Raw genomic sequence first — 21,378 nt, 5'->3', positions numbered from 1 at the left:
TGTAAAGATTCAAGAGACATACTACCTATAACTTCTTCTTAAAAAAATTATTTGATAAGATAATCTACCCAATTAAAAAATAATTCAAAATTAACTTGGAGATGGAAAAGCTTTGTCCTAAGGACTCCTTATGTGTGCTAAATAAATGTGAACACACTGAATGAAGTCTAAATAGTGATGCTTATTACACCTAGGTAATTATCAAATATAAAGTCAATCTTTAAAACCTTCAAATCAAAGCTAAATAATATTTTAAAAATAATAATGGATTTGGTGTCCTATAGTATTAACAAAAACAGAAGGCTAAAGAGAAAGAGGATCTAAAAATATATAAAGTGACTGGGTGCAATGGCTCACACCTGTAATCCAAGAACTTTGGGGAGCCAAAGCAGGAGGATCATCAGGAGTTCAAGACCAGTGTGGGGAACAAAGCAAGGTCTTGTCTTAACAAAAAATTTAAAAATTAGCTGGGCATGGTGGCGCCTGTCTATAGTCCCAGCTACTCGGGAGCCTGAGGTGGGAGGATCGCCTGAGCTCAGGAGTTCCAGGCTGCAGTGAGCTGTGAATGCACCACTGCACCCCTGCCTGGGAGACAGAGTGAGACCCTGCCTCTAAAAAGAAAAAAAGAAGAAAAAAAAGATGTAAACTGAGCAAATTTCCTCATCTTCAACAAAGGACTAATAGAAATTTTAATTTTTTAAATTGATAATTGAGAAATATAGACATATGAATGTTATTACAAGTTGTAAAATTCACTGCTGATGTAATAAAAAACAATGTCTACATTCAATAATATAATGCTGGCAGGGCTGGTTGGAGGAGGGCTAAAGGGGTGGAAACACTGATTACTTACAGTAGGAGATCTTTTATCCAGAATTCCAAGGACTTAACCTGTTCAGATTAATGACAGTATACATATGTACCTTCCAAAAGAGCTGGGTAATCAAAGAACAAATTTGAGTATATAAATGTAGTGTGTAATAAAGGAAATAGGTCAAGTTAAGAAATAGTCTTTAAAAATGTATATATTTGAATATCTCTTTTTATTATAAATAATATATCATGCCAAAGAATTGAATATTAAATTGCTTGTCATAATTTTGTATCAGTTTAAAACATCAGGCTTACCTATAAAAGTTAGCATTGTACACTATAAACATAATAAATATGTTTTACTTAATTCCTTTGTGAAATGCACCCACGTTGCCTTAAAAATGTAGGGAAGGAGATGGGAATATAATGTAAGCATATAAATATATAAAAGTTACATTCACCAAGAAATTCTGCTTGATCTTTATATAGTGGCAAAAATCACTCATTATCAGGATATGTTGTAACAACTTTTGCAAACCAGAAGACAATGGATGAAGTAACAAGCTCTCTGGGAAAGAGGTATCTGCTTGCCCTTGCTAGTCATTTTTTTTCCTCAAATTTTTTTCTCAGAATGTACCTACAGAGCATTTTCTGCTTAGTAACGAATCACCATTTTAAAATAAAATGTATGAAATTTTTTACAACATGGAACAACTAGAAACTGTTTTTCATTCATCATAACCTTTCTACCTCACCTACATTGTTTGAGTTGCACCCCCATAGGAGTTGGACTGGCAGAATAATTTTGATTTTTAGACGTTTAGACTTCCTAAATAAACAATCTCTACTCTTACAAAGACAGCAGTAACAAAGAGGGTGGAGAGAAAGTATTAAACTCATAAAATATGTAATACAAAGACTGACATAAGGTCAAACACATGCTATAACAATACATGTAAATGATAAGAGCACCCAAATAAACGTAAAAGAAAGCAAACCCCAACTTTATGTAAAATATTAAACAATTCTTATCATCTATGCTAATATCAAAACCTGAGTAAAATAGACCATTTCCTTAGACAATATAAGTCTACAAAACTAGATTTCTTTTTTTATTATGAAATGGAGTCCAGGCTGGAGTGCAATGGCGCGATCTTGGCTCACTGCAATCTCCACCTCCCAGTTCAAGCAGTTCTCCTTGCTTTAGCCTCCCATGTAGCTGGGATTACATGTGCCAGCCACCACACCTGGCTAATTTTGTTGTATTTTTAGTAAAGACGGGGTTTCACCATGTTGGCCAGGCTGGTCTTGAACTCTTGACCTTGTGATCTACCAGCCTTGGCCCTCAAAGTGCGGGGATTACAGGTGTGAGCCACCGTGCCTGTCCCTCTTTTCCATTTAACTGATAGAAAACCTATCTAGCCACCACAAACTGGTCAAGGAAGTACTACTCAAAGGCCAGTACCAAATGGCTTTCCATGGACTGAAATAATTAAATCATTTAATTATATCAGAGTTGAAGGAAATCATTCTTCTTACAAAGGCAGTACAACAGTGATGCCAGGGGTTTGCCACAATGGCACAGAAACAAACAAACAAAAACTACAGGCTAATCTGACTAATGAGTACGATTACAAAATACCAAATGGGGGTAATTCCAGACTTCTGAGGAGTTTCATAATATAAATAATAATATAAAATTTGTTAAGAGATTTTACCATATAAATAGATCAGAGAACTTGAACCACAGGATGATTTCAATATTTGCAAACAAAAATAAAAAGTCTTAACTTTTTAATAGATCTTGCTATAGTGGTAATAGAATAAAATTTTTAAAGCCATATTTTAAAAACATATATTTATCTGCGTATCACAAACTAATAGCCAGTATAGCACTTAATGGTGAAAAACTAGAAGTAGTCTCATTAAAGTCAGGAACAAGACAAGAGTACTTGTTATCACCACAGTTATTTAATGATTGTTCTGGAAGTGCTCACCAATGTAATTAGATGAGAGAATGAGATAAGAAGCATAAATATTGGGTAGGAAGAGGCAGAAGTGTCATTATTTGCAGATTATAAAGATTATAGTTTTTAAAAACCCAAGTGAATCAACTGAAAAACTATTCGAAATTTAAGAGAATTTAGTAGATTATCTGTTTAAAATATGAACATGATAATAACTTTCACATTGCCTATAAAAAGTAGTCACAACATTCAAACTTATGAAGTAGTTTCCTATTCACACACACAAAAATAAAAACCAGAAATGTGTGTGCTTTATATTAAGGAAGTTATAAAACCTGACAGCAAGCACATCATCCCCTTTAGGGGGCATGGTGGTTCATATCTGTAATCCCAGAGTCTGTGGTGGGAGGACCGCTTGAGCCCAGCCCAGGAGTTTGAGACTAGCCTGGGCAATATAGAGAGGTCCTCTCTCAAAAACAAACAAACAAACAAACAAAACATACAGAGGACACTGATAAGTATGAAAAGAAAAACTTAAAATGTCATTATAGACTAAACTATAGGCCAGGCACAGTGGCTCATGCCTGTAACCCTAGCACTTTGGGAGGCTGAGGCAGACAGATAACTTGAGGTCAGGAGTTCAAGATCCGCCTGGCCAACATGGCAAAACCCCATCTTGCCTAAAAATACAAAAATTAGCCGGACTGGTGGCGGGTACCTGTAATCCCAGCTACTTGGAAGGCTGAGGTGGGACAATTGCTTGAATCTGAGAGGCAGAGGTTGCATTGAGCAGAGATCATGCCACTGCACTCCAGCCTGGGCTACAAGAGAATCTGTCTTAAAAAAAAAAAAAAAAGAAAAAGAAAGAAAAGAAAAGAAAAACAACAAAACAGGCTAAACTATAAATATAATACAAAAACAAATTCCTGGCTGGGCACGGTGTCTCACACTTGTAATCCCAGCACTTTGGGAGGCACAAGACAGGCAATTGAGCCCAGGATTTCAAGGCCAGCTTGGGTAACATACTGAGGCTCCTGTCTTGAAAAATAAATAAATAAACAAATAAATAAATAAAACAAATTCCTAGTAGGCCTTTTTTGATAAATGTGACAAAAATAATTCTAAAGTTTATTTGTAGAATTAGCATGTGAGAATAACCAAAGCAGAGCTGAGAAATAAGAATATTAGAAAATTAATTTTATTAAAAATGTTTATCTATATTATAAATTTATAATATATAAATTGAATCTAAATTGGTAATTTTTATTATTTTTTAATTAGGAATTAAAAGTGTGGTCGTCGTCCAGCAACAGATCAAAGTAACAGAGCCAAAAATCTAGAAATAAATTCACATTTACAAGGAAACTCACTATATGAGAAAGATGATCTCTCCCTGAATGGCAAAAAGATGAATCATTTTATAATTATATCGAGGTATCTGGCTCAGGCTAAATACATAGGGGTCATTGTGATAGTTCCATTTTTCTCCCTAAAAGCCCCTCCATGTATTTTTTTTTTTTTTGCAAATCCTACTGACTCTGCCTTCAAAACACACACTGAATCTGATCGCTTCTTGCCACCTGCACAGCAATCGGCTTCTCCACCACTTGCCCAAATTTCTGCAGCTTCCTAATCAATGTCCTGGTTTTTCTCTTCCAATAATCTTCTCCACACTGCAGTCAGGCTGGTCTTTCAAAAGGTAAATCAACTCATGTCAGTCCCTTTCTCAAGGCCTCCCAATAGCATCCCATCTCACTAAAGAAAAATGTCCCACCTCCTTACACGTGCATAGACCCTCCCCGCATTCATGGCCCCCTGCCTACCTCTCTGACCTCATCACTTCACTCTCTCTCCACTCTAGACAAACCAGCCTTCTAGAAGCTCTGTCTCACCTTAGATCCTTGGAATTTCTTTTCTCTCTGCCAGAGTGCTTCTCCTAGATCTTCAGATGGCTCACCCTTCACATACTTCATGTTTTCCTGTGAAAAGGTTCACTCGGCAAAGGCCACGCCTTGCCATCCTATCTAATGTACTACCTTCCTGTCACCCTCTGCTTCACCTTCATTGCTCTGTCACTCCCCAGGTTGTTCCTTCAGATAGCCTTGCTTATCATCTCTCTCCCACTAGATTGTAAGCTCTGTGAGGACAGGGACTCCATCTGTTTTGTTCACCAGTATAACCCCAGTGCATAGCACAGTGCCTTGGGACATGGTAGATGCTTAATTAATATTTATTGAACAAATGAATTGCAGTGGGTATAGAGAAAAGGGGGTGCAACCTGTAGTTATTGAGGAAGTAGAATTAATAGGACTTTTTGACTTATTCAATGGAGGAATGAAGGTAGCCTGAGGGAAGGACCTGAGGATAATTCTAAGTTTCTGGACCAGGTAACTAAAGAAATACTGCATCATTCTTATGTTGGGAAATTGAGGGCAAGGTTATTCAGACTATGTTGCCCATTTTATTAATTAGAGAAATGGCTAATTTTTATCAGTTTGAGAAAGAATATGATGGGCAAAGTATAGTTTTAGAAAAACTTTCAGCCGGGTGCAGTGGCTCACACCTGTAATCCCAGCACTTTGGGAAACTGAGGTGGGAGAATCACGAGGTCAGCAGTTCGAGACCAGCCTAGCCAATAGGGCGAAACCCCATCTCTACTAAAAATACAAAAACCAGCCAGGCATGGTGGCACGCACCTGTAGTCCCAGATACTAGGGAGGCTGAGACAGGAGAATTGCTTGAACCCAGGAGGCAGGGGTTGCAGTGAGCTGAGATCGTGCCACTGCATTCCAGCCTGAGCAACAAAGTGAAACAAACTCCATCTCACCAAAAAAAAAAAAAAAAAAAAACCAAAAAAAAAAACTTTTTAAACTTTCTGTGCAATTTTTCTGTAAACCTGTAAAAGACAAAGTCTAATAAAATTTTGAAGAATGAGGCTGTAACATTTACCTCCCAGTGTTTCTAAGGAAATTAAATAAAACAACACTCAAGAACATGCCTGGAACCTAGGCACTACTCTCTAGTTTTCCACCAGTCAAATGCCAGTGGCTAGGGCTGTCCCTTCCTTTTCCTCCCAAATCTCTTAATGGGGTTCATTTTCCTACTAGTGCTCACACCTAAAACTGTTCACATTCAACATCTGATCATCGTGATCAGTTTCCCCGTAAGTCCAGCTGGGTTTCAAATGCACGTGTCTTAGTTGTTGTTTTTTCCCATTACATCACTCCTTTTTTCATTTTAATTTTTTTTAGAGACAAGGTCTTTCTCTGTCACCAACGCTGGAGCGCTGTGGCACAATCATAGCTCACTTACTCTCGAATTCCGGGGCTTAAGCAATCCTCCTACTTCAGCCTCCCAAGTAGTTAGGACTACAAGTGTGCACCATCATGCCTGCCTAATTTTTAAAAATTTTTAGTAGAGATGGGGGTCTTGCTATATTGCTCAAGCTGGTCTTGAACTTCTGGCCTCAGTTGATGCTCCTGCCTTAGCCTCCCAATGTGCTGGGATTACACATGTGAGCCACCATGCTGGGCCTCCTTTTCTTTTTTTAACCATGATCATCTCAAGTTATGTGTCCTTGAGGCAGTTGGGGCTTGGGGGGTAGGAAGTGCGGGTCAGATTGTCTGCACTGATATCCCAGTGCTGCCATCTTGCACGGTGAGACTGTGAACCAAGTGATAAATCTTTCTCTGCCTCAATTTCTTTATCTGTTCATTGGGAGTGATAAAAAATAATGTCTCCTTCATGTGTTTTTTTTTTTTTGACAATTAAATGAGATGACACTTGTAAAGCACTTAGAATGGGAGAAAGCGCATAGTAAAAAATTAACATTATTTTCCTAAATAAGTATTTAAATGTTGAAGCTTTCTTCTTTATTTCTGTAGCTTCCTAATTGATGTCCTGGTTTTTCTCTTCCAACAGTCTTCTCCGTACTTCTCCAGGTTGGTCTTTCAAAAATGTAAATCAACCAATGCCATTTCCCTTCTCAAGGCCTCTTGATAGCATCCCATTACACTGAAGGAAAACGTCACACCCCCGTGTAAGTGCATAGACCCTCCTCGCATGCCTGGCCCTTGCCTAGCTTTGCCCACAGCTACACCTATGCCGTTGAAAAAGAGATGTGTTCTTCCATCCACATCCTGGGTAAACATCGTAATTATTTTTCAAGCAGACAGCAGAGATGTTGATTGTGAGTTTTTCTTCTGGCGTCAGTCAGGTGCATGTTAGATTTGCCCAATGACTAGGTCCGCTCTTCAGATAAGATCATTGCCATCACTTAACCAGGTCTGCATTTTCGGCATTTTATTAAGTAATGCAACAGCCTTCTACATATTGAAAATATCTTGTATCTGTTGTCTGTTTTTCAGTAAAGAAATAAGGATCTTTCTGATCGAGAGTGGGATTGCTTTTCTCTGTTCCTCTCTCACCTCCATACCTTGTCTACAGCCCCCTGAGCTCCCTGGAGTCCAATAGAACTGTCATCCTCAAAAAGTGAGCTTACATGAGAAAATACGTGCTCATTATATTTACATTCAGCACGTCTAGATCAGCAGCTTCATCTGGGACTTAGACCTACAACATTGGTGATGCAGACAGCCAGATATTTAGTCACATCAAAGCAATTTGCTAATTGCAGATGCCTCCTCTCTGTTTAATGTTTCATGTGTAAGATTAGGTGGTTGATTTAACTGGTTCATAGTGCCTGTTTTATCTCATTAGCTATCTCTAAAGGAAATCAAATCATATTAAATATAGACAGAGGACATTAATTATCTGGAAAACATAATAGTATAACCTGTATCTGAGTATGAGAGGAATGATTCAAGTCACTGTTAATTTCCTAGCACTTTAAGTATATGAGAAGTTGTATATACATACATGTTAATCTGCAAGAGTATTCCATACATGAGTTATGCATCTGTGCATGTTAATTACAATATTTGCTCTCAACATATAATTATCAATTAAATTATATACATATATTATTTTAGCATAGATGAATAGATAATGATTTATAAGTTAAACTAGGAGTTCTGAAGCTCCAGGTTATTCTCATGATGTTTTCTTCATCTCTTTTATCTTTTGTGCATTTTCAACCGTAATTCTAGCAAAACATGCAGGTAGCTTTAGCACTGCTCTAACTGTCTTTTGCTCTATGTTCCTGGCCCAAGCTTTATTTCCATGGACTCTATCTGACCTTTTATTAATACCTGTCATAAGTATATAATTGAAAGATTTTTACCTGAGATCAAAGCAGCATATTCATATTTGAGAGAAAAAAAATAGTCATAAAATTTCCAGAGAAAAAAGAATGCCACAAAATATGTAATGTAAAAATCCCCTGTGATATTAATATCCCCCCAAAAAGTGTTTAGCCTAGTGAACCAGGTTCTTGCCTAGGTTTAGCCTCTAATAAGACCTAATGCTTGTATTATTTATACTGCCACCCCACCAGCATATAGATACCACAATAGCCAATAAGGACTCCTTAGGGGATGTTTATCATGTCACTGAGCTCTGAATTCACAGAGCTTTACCAAGCACATCAGCCACTGAGGATTATCAAGGAAGGAATTCTTCATTTAAATGCTCCCCACTATTTTACATGATAGATTATAACAATCTTTATATCATGTTAATTTTGGAGTTTTTAAATCTCTGAAAATACATGAAGACAAATACAAACAAGAGCGCTATGAGACACTGTTCTCTATCTGTGTCTCCACTCCTACCACTAAAGCAGCGAGTTATTTCTACAAACTCTCAGAATCTGATATTCTAGCCTGAGGGCTTGCATACAGATTCAAGAGAATCACTTGTGTTTCTCAGTGTTTATCTTAGCAATGGGCTCAGAACTATTTGGGCATTAGCAATACCCTGGTCCAACTGGACAGATCTTTCCTACTTTGATTCATGTTCTTGCCACAAGGATTAAGATGCATTGCACAGATATTGATATTTTAAATCAGTTTCTTAATAAGAGAAACTAGTATAAGAGAAATGAGTATAAGTATATTCTCAGTGCTTATACCTTACAATACATTTTTGTCATGCAACTAACATAGTTCACTTTTAGAGATCAACGTACCTCAGAAACCACTCTTTGATGAGGCCAGGTGCGGATCCCTCCGTATATAAAGCAGTATAATGTAATGATGCTCCAATCCACTTAATTATAGAACTTATTAAAGTAAAAAATTATAATAGCCACTGAACACTGCGTTCAATCAGAAAAGATCTACTCCCCAGAGTACAAAGGTAATGGCTATACTATAAAGTTATCATTTCAGTGGAGTTTTACTTTCCACCCAAGGGACAGGGCATTCATCATGAACGTCCTCCATGCCAAGCAATCACAACATCGCTGATCACCTTTTGCTCGGGCCCCATATAATGCAACTATTCCAGTTGTGCCATACCTGGCAGAGAAGATTCTGCAGATCCTAACCTCTTGTTGAGAGTTAAATAATTTCTGAAACGTACGATAGCTACATAACTCTCCCAGCCATTTTCTGCACCACGATTTTGCTCATTTTGCTTCCTTTGTGTTCCATTCAAGGTTTTCCTGTGCTGAGACAATCTTTTACATTTTTTCTTCTTCTGCCTGCATCAAAGTTAGGACTTTGTTAGGGATGCTTTGCTATCGGCATCTGTTACCTCTTTTTCTTAGGGGCTAAGGAGGAGGCTGCTGTGTGGCTGAAAAAGACTCTCATTCAGTTTGGAATTGCCTCCCTTTGCTTTCCTGTCACACTGTCAAGCTCAATCAGAACGCAATGAAAGTGATACAGAGGCGAGGCTTTGCTGGCGAGACTTAGAACAAAGACAGCTCCATAGCCTAGTACAGATTTCACATCCAATTTAACTCTTTGGAAAAGGATTTCAGGAAATACATAGTCAAGAGTTGAAAAAATGGAGTTGGGTCTACTATAAAGGCTAAAAGTATTATCCTGGCTTAGATAAGCTACAAAGATAGGTTGATACTATTTTCTAGCATAAACCACATTAGCCGGCATTACACATTGAGCTTTCTTTACTCGTTAAGTTGCAAGGAGATTTGAGAGGAATTTAGCAGCTACATAAAATGACTCTTTCATGATTCTAGCTTTACCAGTCATTTTAGTTGTACAAGGTGCATGAATAGCAAGGACCTAAATCATGTTGTTTAACAAATCTGGTATTAGAGGGTTAGTCTCAGTTTACTTATTAAGAATTTAGTTGAGTGAAGGATTTTAGGACTCAGTTCTTTGTGTAGATGACAATGAACGGCCCAATACTTGTATTTTTGGGGGAAAACATACGTCAGCTACACATGTTTTGAACTGTGCTGTTGGGCCCATAACTAATGTATTGCATTGAATATATTTTTCTGCAGGAACCAACTGTAAAGAAGAAACTTCATTGAGAAGGACATAGGTCAATGGTGACTCGCTTCAGTGGCCTCTACCATTACTTCCTTTCTGAAGCCTAGTTTCTACTTGTTCTCTGTCTCACAAGAGACTCGGTTTAACTCTCTAAATTTTTCAAAGTGAGGTCATGACAAACTTGGTTTAATTCTCTGAGCTTTCAAACTTAGTTCATGATTCCATTTTGAAGAATCATGGCCCTCATTTTCCCTTGATGGATTTGAAGCATACTGAAAACTGATTCACAAAGCAAATAGAATCTTGAACATTCTATACAGCAGCAGTAATGTTAATGAAATAGTGAAGAGAACTCATGCAGTTTAAATTAACTATTTTTATAAGCAATTCTTTAAAACTGTTATGGTCACAGATATTGTCAAAAATTTCAATGTTTGGTACATAGGTCAGAGGAGATATTTTTTGTGTACTTTATCTTATTGAAAATAGAAACATTTAAGTAACTTTATATACACTTACGTATGTAATTTTATATGCACTCAGTGAGAGAGAGAAAGAGATTGAGAGAGTCTGAAGTTAGTTTACATACACAATTGCATTTAAGGGGTGTGCATTCAAATGACAAGCACCATACCATCATATTAAAGAAGATATCTCTTTGGAAAATTTGTCATGAACCAGAGATGATTAGAAGCAGCATATGATAGACAACGACATTTCATCTCTGCATGCAATTATGGTACAAATTAGAAATGCTATTATGTTGGTGCTCCATAATTAAGTAAGCAATTAAAAACAAAAACAGTTCATTAACAAATGTCATAGCTATGCTGACAAATGTCCAGTGAGGTCACGGTCACAGCAATTGCACGAGATGATGACTAAGTCTTCCCAAGAGCAAAAATCCCCACCAACAGCAATGGTTCTATTTCTAATGCGTGTGTTATATAAATAGCAATTTGGGCTGGAAAAACTGAAATGAACATTGTAGGCAAATGTAGAGAGGAGGTGAGCTCTTTGTGGTAAGTTACTTACTCCATTTGTGAGAGTATAGTTGGAAACTAAAATGAAACTTTAGCTTTATTCAAAAAATGAAAATAAAATCTCTCTTGATACTTAATATAGCTGTGGTAATTTCCTTGTAAGTCTTCGGCCCGTTGGCTCAATTCAGTCTCTTTGCCATTGAGAAACTTATGCTCTATCTTAATGAAGATAGCAACTAGAAATTAGCAGTTACTAGTGGTGGCTGTTAGATCTACCTATTTGCATGGATTTTCTTTAATGGCCATCGGTTCTTAAGTATTTTCATTTTTTGAAAATGTTTTCCATTATTTCAAGAGAAACCATATAGTGTCACATGAAAAAGTTATATCAACAATGAACAGGTTTGATAAATAAAATGCAGGGGGAAAAAAGTGAAATGGTTAATCTCTGTACTAATTATTTGTCCCATTTTTGTTAATACAAATTAAATGTTTCACTTGGTTAATGACAAGTTTGATCAAACAGTTCATAAACTGATGGATTGACTTTGAAATGAATTCAGGGAAAAAAAATGACATGATGTGGAGCTGGCAAGGGGCCGCCTCTAGTGGGAACAGATGCCCAACAAATTTGGCGAGTAGTTTTGTTCTCTTCTATCTGTTGCAGTTCACAATCCTAATGAATGTTATGTTTAAATAACATGAATAAAGATAAAGTGAAAATGAATTCAACTCCAGTTTGAGCAGCAGAATAAAAATGAGCAAACTGTATTATCTTCTGCCACCTAATCTGGGTTGAATTTCCTCTGTATCTTTTTTGTTTGTTGAAGAATCCTTTTCTTGAGTCTCCTTGGCCATTGACAAGGTCTTTTGAGATGAATATGAAAAGATAGATTTAAAGGTTAAGGCCAGGGTCAGATGGTTGCAGATGTTTTGTGAGAGATTGTTCGGTTCAGTTTGTGGTACTTCTCCTGACTAAGGTATTTCAAACAGGCAGACTCATGGCCAGCAACTGTCAATGAATGTTGTTTGTCTCACAATTGATCCATGCAAACACAAACACAGAGTAGAAAGAGTGTTTGTTTTTCTTAGGCAGATAATTTTCCCCCAGCCCAAAGACTTTGTCTGAAACCAGAGAAGACACTATTTTTATTTCTAGAAAGTAGGACATTTTTAGATTTTGCTCTTCAGATGATCAGCTGAGACCATTTTTCAGGGGACAAATAATGGCACCATGTAGCAGAAGTTGATTAGACTGTAAAAGGTTGCAACATTTTTGGAGAGGAAGTGAAAGGAAGTAGAGCTTGGACATTGAAAAAAAAAAAGATAAATGAACTAGTCTCTTATCTCCTGACTTCAAATTCTAATTAACAGAAAATGTGGAAATAAAGGGACAGAGTTCATGAAAGTCATACTGATTGCCATTGGGATATTTCATTATTTGATATATTTAGATTGAATCATATCTCCCCATAAGGGAGGTTAGAATACATAGATGTGTATGTATGTATAAAATGTGTGTGTGTATACACACAATATATATATGTGTATGTGAATCTGTTAAATTATGTGTATACACATTGTATATACACATATATGTGTATGCAGTATACACACATATATATACACATATATATATGTGTGTATACACACACACGCTCACACACACAGATCCTCTTAACAGTCAGATAGCATTAGATGAAAGGTATTTCCTCCAGGAATGTCTTAAGGGTTTTCCTTTAAGAATTTTTATTTACTACCTCCATAGGTTTATAAACATGATTAAGACATTTCCATGGGCCATTTCCCATCCCTTCCCTTGAGTGTTTTAACATTTAAGTTATGAGTGTTGAGAGCCTATAGTTAATTGTCTAAGGCCAATGGGATGGTTCCTTTCCACAATATACAATTCAGAACAATTCAGGTAGGGATGTTTTCTTTCTCAGATCTTGTAAATGGCTTTTAATTAACATATATTTTGGATCATTCTATGTAAAAATATCTAGGATGTTGAAAAATACAAAGGACTATTAATTTTTTAGTCAACACACTGAGAGAAAGCTTTTATAGCTTTTACTTTCCTAGCACCTATTCACTATCAGTTCTTCTTCACATTTACATTCTTCTGAATTTTATGCTGCATAATGCTACAGTGAAGACTGTGTTTATTATTCTGACATGATTCTTTGTGAAATAGGTGCTTGATAAGGATTATTTTTAAAACACCAAAAGCCCCTCAAGTGATTACTCTCTCAAACTTCTTGTAAAGGAGGACAGATAGTGATCCCCACCATCACCAGAGGCAAATCTAGAATTTTCCGATGTTTTCAATGTTTGCATGCCACATAATATCATCAAAATACTTTTTTTTTGCTAAGATGAAAAATTAGATTTTTTTTCTACCTGAGGCCTGTTACCTGTTGTTCTTTAGAACATTTAGTTACATTTCAAATAACACAGTGAATTTTCTGGTCATTCCTATATATTTGGATCACTGAAGAATGAAGAAGCTTACAAGAATTACAAATAAAATCATTTCTTATGCTTCTTCTTGTTGAAAATGAAGGTGTTTGAAAATACAAATGGAAATTCAATTTGCAAACCTTCTTAGTGCTATGGATACACACATAAAACATATGAAACATTTCCTATTAAAGGGATTCAAGGATGTGTATTTCACTATTTCAGATTGTACAATGAAATTATCTTTTTACACAAAATTCTTCATTTCACTACCTTATCGAACTAAATTGTTTCATTATAGGACACCAAGTTTTAAAGATTGGGATTTTAGTAGAGAGAGTGTTAGCTCTACAACTTTTGCACACAAGTCAAATGTTATTTGAAATATGTATTTCCCTTTTTTTTACTATTCTGAAGGCAAAAGAAAAAATGTACAGAACAGAAAAGAAAATCTCAAAATAAAAACAAAGAAAACCATATAAGTTATGGTTCCTGCAAGTGTTGTTTTAAAAAGCTTTATTTAAAGCTGCTTCAGGATATTTTTGTGATAAATAAGAATCAAAATAATTTATTCATATCACAGTTTTCTAAAGCATGTTTACTAGTTCTTTTCTAATTCACATCCTGCCATCATTCTGTTTTTATATATGTTCCTTTCAAAAGATTTGCCAAACATAAATAAGAACAATTACAGAATTACAGAGCAGGATTATTTCTGAAGAAAAAAATTATCATCAGTTGTATTTTCATCAGCTATCCTATTAGACTCCATCATTAAGAAAAGTATTCAGGATGTCTAGTGGGTGAAGAGAGCAGAAGTGTGTTTTCATTTTGATATGATAGCTGCATTCAAGTTATTCTCCTCTTTACAATAGATTTTACCTAGCTTTATCTTCATAGGAAGCTGCTTTCAGTTGAAAAGCAGAAGTGAATAGAAGTGTCATGACATGGGATTAACAGTACAACCAGTTAGTAAATCAAATGTTTGAGGTGAAGAAAGTGGAATGTGACATGCATCAGCAGGATGGACTGGCAGGATTTTATAGAGACAAGTGAAAAGAAAAATTTTAATCATTGGTCAATGCTCCTGATATCTGTACCATTTTGAAAACACGTGGTCCATTTAACCAGTCAGCCACCGTAATGAATCTGAGTGCATTAAGATGTTCCCAGCAATGTTAGTTCATGTAGAAGTAATAATCATAGAAAAACTAGTCCAAGTGCTGTTTCCAGCTAATAAAAAAATAGAAAAAGAAAAAGAAAATTTCATCCTAAGACTGACAAACTGGACAGTATGGTTCACTTTTGAGATGGCAATATGACTGTAAGAAACCTCATGGTGGGTTTATCTCATGACACCCTCATTATAGTCACTGACGAACTATTAAAAACAACCTTCTCAAATACTTCCAATTACATAGATTTGATATAGTCCTCATAATTAAGATTTTAGAGTTTGAAGAGTGTTTGTCCACTGTTTTAAGCAGATATAAGCAAGTTATTTAGATCACTTAAAAATGCATGTTTCAGTACAACCATGGATTTCTTCTCTCCTTCTGGTAAGTAACCACACAAATATGTAAAAACTTAAGTTAAAATTGGTAATGCTTAAAGATTTATCTGGGTAGCTTGGGTGAGTAGCTAAAAGGTTAATTTAAAGGCTTAGTAAAGGATATTTCCCATCACCATCAGTGTCTTCACATGGAAAAATATTTAAATTCCGTATAGTCTGGCATTCATTTCATAACTCCATATTTTTTGGTCTCCATTTTTTCACAGCACAAGTTTCCCTAAGAATAGAGTTAAAACTCTTACATGCCTAGTATTTACTTAAAACTTTGTCTAAAAAAAGAGAATTCACACAAAAAAGCCCATTAAATATTCACACTTTAATATAAGTTCCTTAGAAACAAATGTACAGTTAGATAACACATAAAGAATTATGAATGACTAATTATATTTTGCATATTTACAGCAAAGACAATTAGCAAATAGCTTTTATATGCAAAATAAATGAAAAAGTAATTAAGATGCACTAACCAGAGCAGCAATATCAAGTCTGTTGTCTTGTGATTCATTCCTAACAAACATAATAATTATGCATTCATTGTCATATAATTAAAACAGCTCTGTCCTTTAGAAAAATGGTTATTTACTGTATAATAACCTGAAGAGTGGCAGAAGTTCCTCATAATGGTGAGCAGGATAATTAAATATTTCTTCTTAGGAAATGCTCACCCAGTTTAGTTTATTATCATAAACTTCTACCAGCAAGCAGCTGCTCCTCAGGAATGCCAAGTGTTTTCTCTCTGGTCTGGGAAAGTTATTTTCCATTTTGTTCATCGGCTCTCATTTTTTTCCTTGCTGTTGAATTGGGCAGGGGTGCTCCTGAGGCACCCTTCGCCTTCCTCAGGCTGGTCCTCCTGGAGGCCATCCCTAGCTGCAGAGGGCTGTGGGAAGCAACTTCAAGACCCAGTTCTGTGGCTAGATCTGCTCTTGGTGATAAAAATGTGTAATGTTTGCCTCTCTGCTGAAACATATTGTCTTTTTGAAGATCTTCTAGGACTTTTTCATCACTAAGATAGACATAAATGTGCAAATAAATAAATGAATACAGTAACATCCAGTGTTTCTCATGTTAGGTAAGCCACCTGCATTTTAGAAATACAGCAACACATTTCAAAATGATCAATACATTTGATATTTCAGCTAATTAAAGTGATACGAACTGTCCTCTGCATTCCACACAAATAGATCATGGGAGCCATTTTGTTTCCCCAAAGCTGAGAACACGTTGATATCTGTGCCCGGCAGTTACACCATCACCTATTGTTCACTCCTGATATGAGCACAGTACCTACAGAAGTACATGCTGTAATGCAATCAGAAATTACTCCAGCAGGAGATATATATTATTTTGTGTGTATTTGGTGTGTTATCTTAATATTGATACTATTATGTCATCATGTATATATACTCAACAAAATTAACTTATTTTTATAATAAAATCTTGTGTCCAGCAGAATGGAGAGAGCAAGAGTAAATGGGAAGATACGTATTTGTTTATGAGTTACTGCTTGCTTTAAAAATATAATAGGAACCTTAAAAATTATTATATATAATAACTTAGGTATTAGGAAAGGATAAATCTTAAGTAAAAAAGTAATTATTAATTAAAATTTTTCTTATTAAATGTGTGTTGTATGAAATAATGCAACATTTAAGTTTTAAGACATTTTATTTTACATATTACATAGTTTTTAGTAATATTAAATGTAATACTCAACCTCAGAGAGTAAGAAAATAAATGATTTGGGTTAGGTTTTATCATTTGACTTTATTATATATTGACAACTATTTTAGCAATTACTGAGCTATCATTCCTTTCTTTATTAAGTTCAATAAACAAGTAGTAGACACTAAACCCAACATCGTCTTTTGTATAATTTTTTTTTCAAGAAGAATCTTTATTTTTCTTTTCTTTTTTTTTTTGGTGTATAACTTAAATAAAGAGCCATGGCCTTACTTGAAACAGTTTACTCAGAATCATTTAGATATTTTCTAAATATTCTTCACTATAAGCTCCTTTTGGCATGCAATAAAATGAAAATGAGCCAAGGAGAACCTAGAGAGAAAATACGTATTCCTTATCCCTGTGTTACGTTTGGGAGAACTTTAACAGACCTCAGAGTACTGAAAAGAAATAATTGCCCTGAAGTAAAACTGGTTAGTATGTTATCAGAGATCCTCTAAGCTAGCAACAGAATTTGGGAAAATAGAAAGAAAACAGAACTGGAATTCATAGCACGACATTCAGATAACCAATTTATTAGTAAAAGGTAGAAGAGACAAACAGCCTCATCTTAGATTCTGATACAAAAATGGTGTAGGATTACCCATTATTAGCACACCGGACACACCAGGAAACGTAAGAGAAAATATTCTAGATTCTATCATTAATATTTTGAGAAATCCTAATAATCCCAAATTAATTCTAAGTAGTCATGATAGAAGAAAATTATATCTTTACTCCTGGTTACATATCCATAGTTTAGTATTTTTTGTTGTTGTTGTTACTTGGGCAGCCGAGGAGACAAGGAACACTACAGCTTTTTTCAGCTCTTAGTTCATATTAAAGGTTTTCATGTAACCCTATATACATATGTATTTCATCTCATTTAAATTCCTACTAAGGATGTCAGTAATCTTCTATCTTGCAACTTTAAAGAATAGGGTTATTCACCATTATAGCAAGAATATCAGTTTATGTATCTGCTATGACAGATAGTAAAGATGATCAAACATTACACTAACTCTTAATAATGAGCTTGTTTCTCTCTTCAAGGAACAAAGTTCATAGGGATGGGAGATGAGAAGGGCCAAAAGGTGAATGTATGCACCTGTTTGTGTGCCTCTTGTCATCCTTCCTTCCCAGAGTGTGCATACTTCTCAGCAAAATGGGAGGTAAGAAGACTAAGCCTCAACTTTCAGACGATCCTCTTTAACCACATCAAGAAACCCATAATTATTCAAAATTTACAATTCATTTTGTAGTTGTTATCTATACCCTTCAATCTGGAGCCTAGTCATCCACCTTGAATTAATTGTTTTATGTATGCATATCATGTGCACCCAGCCAGACTATTGAATGGGAGATCCAGAGAGGCAGAGACAGCGCTCTTTTTTGGTATAAGTATTCCACACAGTACATGAGATGTGGCAGTTGCTTGATAGATGCTGTTGAATGAATACTTCCATCACACATTCAACAAACACACACCAAACGGTCTTTGCCCATTATTAAAATAATGTCTAAGAAGAAATATGCTCCCGTCTTTATATTATTTGTCTCCTACCCTGCTCTGTTTCCCTCTCCTACATCAATTTGCAGTTTCCATGTTATCTTACTAAGATACATATAACTCCAGCTATATATTTTGTTATGTTATGATGCATATGCAGTAGAGCCTCAATCAATAGTCATGAAATGACTAATGGACAGCTGATTGAATGAATGAATGACATAAATATGAGTGGAATGTGCATATGGAGAATGGAAATACATCTGTCAGCAGAAATGAATGAATGTTATTTTGTCTCAGCTCTGGCTTATGTGAAACCTAGTTCGGCCATCAATGTCGTGGCAGTTTGAACGCTTACATACCAAGCCCATGAACTTTTCCTACATGTGTATTTTTTAAAATAAATGCTCTGTATTTAGGGATGGAAGATAAGGGGAAAGTTGAAAAAATAACTGTTTCTGCAGCTTCAGGTGCATACCTGCCATTTCAAACTCCCTTTAGCTCGTAGGCTAGCCAGTGCTATGATTGTCCATATAGAGGGTTCTCTGTTCTCCTGAAGGGCTCAGGTAAAGCTGTATATACTAAATACTTTGATCACCATCACTCCCCTGTATGCACTCCAAACAATTATACTGCAGAAAACTTTACTACAAAGAGGCCAAACTAAATGGAAGTTTTTCAAAATGTTAGTCTGATTACAAAAAAAAATTATAAAGACTTTCTTTCCTCCTTCCCAGGAACTTACTAAAATGTAATATAAACATACTCATAACTCCAATATTTACCTGTAAGTCTAATAAGCTAGGAAAAAAAAAAGACTTTTATAAGGTTGGTATTCAAAAGCAGATCAGAAAGGAAGATCCCAGGTAAAAGTAATGAAAATCATCTCAAAGTGCATTCTCCATTTCACAGTAAGGCTTAATAAGTTAGGTGATGTTCTAGAACTCAGAAACATGAGCATTTTTATTGCTTACAGCCTTCATTTCTGACTACTAGTTTTCATGAGATTAATAAATCTCCTAAGGAATGAATATGAGCACATGCACAGTAAAAGAAAGTCCATTTATAAACTCCAAATGATGCCACATGATAGAAAATTGGTCCTAGAGTCAAGCTGGCCTAGAATGCTTGAATGTATAAGACACATGGGTCCTAGAGATTACATATAAAATCTTTACTCCTTTCTTTGCCCAGTAAATCAACAAGCATCTTCTGAATCCCCCCACCTCAGTGTCTTAAGACTCCCCTGAAAGCTTGATTAATTTGGAAAACAACATAGTCAAGTAAACCCCAGAAAAGTCACTGTACAAGTACAAACAAAAAATGTCAAACTAGAATGCTGATATGAAATCGAGTTAATATACTGAAATTAAACACAGACTTATTAAAAATTTTTTTTAAATTTTGCATGTGTGTTTGTTTTCAGTGGATGGACTCACTCTCAAATACAATTGGTGAATGACCCAGAGAGAGTGTAGGTAAGTTTCCCGTTACCATTGTGGATGCTATGGGCCTGTCAAGACTTAATAAGGGGCTCCATGTTGCATCGTCTCAAACTCCTTAAACTTCTGGGTTCTGGGATTGACTCCTTCCTCTTCCTCATTTATGTCTCAGATCCAGGGGACATGGCAAAAAGAACCTAAATTCATCATGAGGAAGGAACCCATCACGAGGAAGCAACCTGTGAAGGCAGCCATTAGGCAAGGGGCATCTGAGGTGCGCACTGCAAGCATGTTCAAGAAAAAACCTCTTCTGCCAGCTAGAGGCGCCCCCGCCCAGTGGAGGATGAATCAAATTCCACCATCTTTAATCTGGCTACGCCATATTTGAATAATAATCCTGAAATTCACATTGATGCTCAAGAAGTCGCTTCTTCAAAACTTTAAGGCAACAATTAAGTATTCCATTGTCATGGCTCAATTAAATGGTTTGGCCTGAGAAAATTGGGGATTGTAAAGTGAGGATGGAATGTGCTTTGATCCTTTTTCCAGGGTTATTGTTTCATTAATAAATGAACATGTCATTTGTCTCACCAGAGGGAGCTCATGCCCTCCAGGCTTTTTTCCCTTTTTTGTTCAGGTTTTATAAAGATGAATTTCCAGTGCTCTGAAATACCATGGATTAGTAGTTAAGCCTGACAGCACTTCGGGGAGTAGCGAGCTTAAAGTGCCTCACACAGGTCTCCAAAGCACTTGTTTACTAATAGAGAAAATCAGCAACCGTCTGCAGCTGCTGATATCGCATTACCATTTGGAAAGACAGTAGCTGAGATAACAAATCACACAGTTTTAATAATTACTCCTGCATTCCCGTTTTTTGTTTCCTGCATAACTGTAAAGGCTGGATTTCTTCCAAATAAACAGATAAAAACAGTATGGAACTTTTATCTTTTAATGATAATGACAACACATCATGTTTCACTAAAAGTTTCCTGCTGAATTTTTTCTGATTTCTAGAGTTTCAATAAAATGTAATTATACTTTATAATTCCACTCTTTTAATCTTCACTTCAAAAACTATTCACAGTGAGCAAGTTTGCCAGGCACCAAAAGTAGGGGACAAACTGCTTGGACTTACCCACGTTGACTATCTCCTGCTTTCTGTCTTGGAGTAAACCTGTCATTGAAATTGCATCCTGTACATCGAGCTGCTTTGCATTCAAATTAATAGCCAGTTTAATTTGAATGTAAAATAGCTTCATTTATGCCATCATTTCAAAAAAAAAGAAGTAAGCCATTTGACAATGAATGGATGTTTAAGATATGATACATTTGCAACATATTTTTAATCCCAAATTGAACTTATATTAGGATGGAGACATTTTAATATCAATAGTTAAATCATAAAAGAAACACTTTTAAAAATCTGCATAGTAAATATGTGCGTTAGAGGTCAAAACTACTCCATTGTACAGATACAGTACAGGGTTTAGCTCGTATGGTTGGCGCTGGGTATTTTCTGGCAAATCTGTGCATTGTTACATTTCTAT

At 35.8% G+C, this 21,378-nt stretch overlaps 1 long non-coding RNA gene across 3 annotated transcripts in view; it reads right to left on the bottom strand.

Annotated features, from left to right (window-relative positions):
- LOC135971986 (uncharacterized) overlaps positions 1-21,378 on the bottom strand; it is a 225,809-nt gene that overhangs the window by 56,799 nt on the left and 147,632 nt on the right. The window contains exon 6 of one of the 3 annotated variants that reach the window (XR_012415819.1): positions 15,457-16,163. The exons of 1 other annotated variant lie outside the window; for it this stretch is intronic. This is a non-coding gene — a long non-coding RNA (uncharacterized lncRNA). Of the gene's footprint in view, positions 1-15,456; positions 16,164-20,469; positions 21,006-21,378 lie in introns of those variants that run through there. One more of the 3 variants, XR_012415822.1, reaches the window with a different exon arrangement.

Source organism: Macaca fascicularis, chromosome 7, assembly GCF_037993035.2.
Source record: "Macaca fascicularis isolate 582-1 chromosome 7, T2T-MFA8v1.1".
NCBI lineage: Eukaryota > Metazoa > Chordata > Mammalia > Primates > Cercopithecidae > Macaca > Macaca fascicularis.
This window is presented reverse-complemented; position numbering and strand designations above follow the sequence as displayed.